We start from the raw sequence: 4,158 nt of genomic DNA on the forward strand, positions 1-4,158 counted from the left end.
TCATGGTAATATAGTGCTAAAGTGAGCAGACTGTTTCCTTTTAAGGCAGCAGCTTATATAGATGCAGCAACCTCAAATCTCAAGTGCAGCAACTGTTCTTTAAATGCAGCCACTGTTTGGCTTCAAACTGCCTTAAGGTATGCTATTTTTTATTTAAAATGCAGCCATAATTTGGCTCAAAAGTGCAGCAACAATCTGCAGCAAATGCAACAGCTTTTTTTACCCCCAAAATGTTTCAAAATGTGGCACTTTCATCCTAAAAAACACAGCAATCAGTTGGCCAAAGTGCAGGCAGTAAATCAGTCCCAAAATGAGGTGAAAATGGCCTAAAACACAGTAGAAAATGGCCAAAAAACGCAGGCGGTAAATCAGTCCCAAAATGAAGTGAGAATGGCCTAAAACACGGTAGAAAATGGCCAAAAACGCAGCAGCGTTGGCCTCAAATTGCAGCAGCATTTTTCCCCCAAAATGCTTAAAAAATGTGGCATTTTGCCCATGTTTATGGCAGCAACTTCCCGCGAAAATGCAGCAGTAAATACAACCACTGTTTGGCTTAAATCAGTCCCCAAAAGTGCAGCGACACTAGGTATAAATTACAGTAACTGTTTGGTTCTAAATGTGTTTCAACAATGTGGCATTTTCAGCCACAAAAATGCAGCAATCAGCTCCCAAAATGCAGTAGAAAGTTGCCAAAAAAATGCAGCGACGAGATGGCAAATGTAGTAGCAAATCAGACAGCCAAGCGGAACAGAATTTTACGATGTGAGTTTAAAATAACTCATATGCATATTAGGATGCCAAGATATCTAGACACTTCACAGAACATTTTAAACCTTTGAAGCCTAAAGCAGCACCTATTGACACAGGAGAGAATACTTGCCTACAAACAATATATGAAGAGGAACCGACTCATAACGGCAGACCTGCAAAAGCCATGTTCAAACAACTATTCCTGAGGTTAAAACATGGACAGATCTGTAATGCAGGATTAACTCTTCCTTAAACCATTTTGGGACCAATCACAAGATAAAGAATCAAATACCAATCCTATCTAAACTGTTATATGGGAATCCTAACTAAGCTTAATTAGCCCCCATGTGTGGTATAAGTCACATATTGCAGCGACAAACCACGGCCAAAGACAGCCACAACAAACGACAATAAAGCAGTATATCATAGGAGGGCACTTTGAGCATAACGGAGGCTTAGCCAATCAAGCACAGTAGCTGCTATTTTAGTAGCATAATGGACCTCAAAGCTTAAGCTAAATGCAGCAGCCATTTTTACTATAAATCTGGCCAAAATTCAGCTCAAATACCATAACGACAACCATTTTTAGTCAAGTCAAGTGTAGGATCTATTCCTTTTAAGTTCAGCAGAAACACCAACAAACAAAGTGAAGGCTACACCAACAGCTATCTACTTATCTCTAACCATAGATCAATTAGCTTTCGGATATGAACTCTTTTTTTTTTAATTTTTTTTTTTTTAAAACCAGTAGTTTTTCCCAACCAAAACAGTAACTTTTCAACCCAAAAACAGTAGCTGTTTAGTTAAAACACAGTAGCTTTCTTTTATATCAAAACAAAACTTTTCCTTAAAAGAAAAACAAACTTTTCTCTTGAACAAAACATCACCCTCTTATTTGACGAACTTAGTGACCTTTTCTTTTCTAGTTATAAGGCCTCATAAATTCACATATGGGTTCTACACGGAGTCATGACAAAATAGTTTTTAAGAGTATTTAAAGAAAGAAGATATACAAAAGCGATAAAGTCACTTCAACAACAACAAGTTTCAACTAATGCAAATTTTTATAAGTCAGGGGTTTCCTTCCTAAACGCCCTTAGTTTGTATTAGCATTTTACATGCTGCTTTTCGAATTGGAAGCGTAAACGCACAGATTTTGATGAGCACACCAAACATAAATTTAGTTGCGATGCAATTATTCGCATAATCGATAGGTTACATAGTTATTACTCTTAAGTGTTATTAGTTTACGTAACCATTTCATCTATTATCTTTAAAACAAGAACAAACCCAAAATGCACAGAACACAAAATGAACTAGCACAGATAACCAAACGATTACATTTTTATTATATAACTAAGAATGAAATGAGAGGTGAGGGTGTTTACATGTTTAACCTAAACTATTCAAAGTTCACACCAGGACCTCATTTTTCCTTCTAATATAATGAAATATTAACTAAAGATAAGTTTTGCACAACTACTTTACTATCCTAAACATTTGCTAGGTTTTAAGAATAAAAACGCTAGTAACTTAGTCATGAACACACACTTAGCAGTTTTGGAATTTCAGGCAAGGAGCTAGTTCAATTTGTAAAACAAAACTCAACGAAAAGATATAGTACTATGTTATCCCATATATTTTCAAGGAAAACAAGCATCCCCAAAATGATCATAAATTCAAGTTTTATCTCTCTGGATTTCTTATGTACCAGCTCTTTTATCACCTTTCCGAAATACGAGTTAAAATGAATACTAGCAACAGAAAGTTAGACAAACGACATGGTGCGGCATACATCCATTAAATGGAATCGATAGCCCTTCTAAGTGTCCTTATTTCATTTTAACTTCTACATACTGATTTCATCAAACAAGAACAACAAAAATTAGGTTCGACACACCTCAAACAGAAAATTAAACAAGCAAATTGCGGATACAAAAAATACATTTTTAAAACAGAAAACCAAATGAGAGGCAAAAACACTCAAACAATTACATTTATCTAACAACTGAAATGAAAGGGAAAGTGAATGTGATTACTGACCTTCTCCGGGATAGCGAACTGAGGCTATTGTCGTCGTCGAGTCTCTGAATCCTCTTGAAGAGCTTGTTTATCCAAGAACCACCGATAATTTTGACAAAAAACAAACTTAGAGTTAAAGAGATTTTTTTTTTTTGAGAGCCCCAACTTAGAGTTAAAAAAGATTTTTTTGAGAAAGCCGATGGGATTTTTTTTGGGGTTGTTCAAGAGGGAATTTCCAACACTTGAACCTGTCTCAAATAGCTCACTAAGGGCTTCTATTTATAGGTAACAACTGAGGGTTTCAACAGCTCCACAAAGAAGCAAGAATTCGAAATTCAAAAATAAGGGAAAGGGGGGAAATTTTGGGAGATATTTTCAACAGATGAGATGATGAAAATAGGGATGGGACTTACCCACGAAATCTGCTGAAATTGCACATGGAGCCTGCAAGCTTCAGAGATGGAGTGTTAGGAGGGAGAAGAGGGGTGTAGGTAGCAGATTTTGTGAGATGTTGCTGTGGTGGTGGTGAAGTGATGGAAGTGACAGGGAGTGGGGTGGCAGCCATGGTTAGGTTGAAGAGAGAAGAGAGAGGAACGTTAGGGTTGTTGAGATGAAAGAAGGGCTGTTTGGTTTGTTTAGTTACTGAAGAGTGAGTTAGGGACTTTAGTTAGGGGATTTAGTTGTAGGGGTTGGGCCGGGTCATTTGGATATTGGGCTGGTAATTTTGTAGGATAGGAATAGAATCTGGCCCAAATTTTAGGTAGATGAATTATTTTCTCATCCCCTTCTTACTTCAATCAATTAATTAAAATATGCTCCTTGGTCCTAATTAATTCCCGAAAATATATACACCTATATAAATTATAATACAAGTAACTTAATATACGCATTTAGTTTAAAAATAGAGTAAAAGATGATTAATATGATAATAAGTAAGATTAGAGGAAAAATGCCAGTGCCAATATTGATATACGAATATCAACATTACTATTATTATTATATTTTTTTTTCGAATGATTTTAATTATAAAAAAAAATGTTTAGTCCTTTTAAATTATAAAATATGACGTTTGGTCATTTTTAAGAGGCAATAAAAAATGTTATTAATTTTAGCGAAATATTTCTCGAAAAATAGTGTGATAATTAGCGAAGATATTCCAAACTCATTTCGGGGAATTTTCACGACTGAGAAGCATAGTGAAATTAATTAAAAAAAAGGAGGGCCAAAATTGGGTGTCAACACCCTGAAAATGTGGAGACATTATTTGTATGGCGTGCATGTCGATATCTATACAGATCATAAAAGCCTCCAATATATTTTCAAACAGAAGGAGTTGAATCTGCGACAGCGGCGGTGGTTAGAATTATTGAAGGATTATGATGTAAA

At 35.6% G+C, this 4,158-nt stretch overlaps 1 long non-coding RNA gene across 1 annotated transcript; it reads right to left on the reverse strand.

The window, feature by feature from the left end:
• Positions 1–2,076: 2,076 nt before the first annotated feature.
• LOC132063216 (uncharacterized) lies at positions 2,077–3,369 on the reverse strand. The gene is made up of 2 exons (XR_009416351.1): positions 3,186–3,369; positions 2,077–2,855 (listed from the first exon to the last, which is right to left on the reverse strand). It is a non-coding gene; the product is annotated as an uncharacterized LOC132063216 (long non-coding RNA).
• Between the last annotated feature and the right edge of the window lie 789 nt (positions 3,370–4,158).

This window comes from Lycium ferocissimum, chromosome 7 (genome assembly GCF_029784015.1).
Source record: "Lycium ferocissimum isolate CSIRO_LF1 chromosome 7, AGI_CSIRO_Lferr_CH_V1, whole genome shotgun sequence".
Taxonomy (NCBI): Eukaryota; Viridiplantae; Streptophyta; class Magnoliopsida; order Solanales; family Solanaceae; genus Lycium; species Lycium ferocissimum.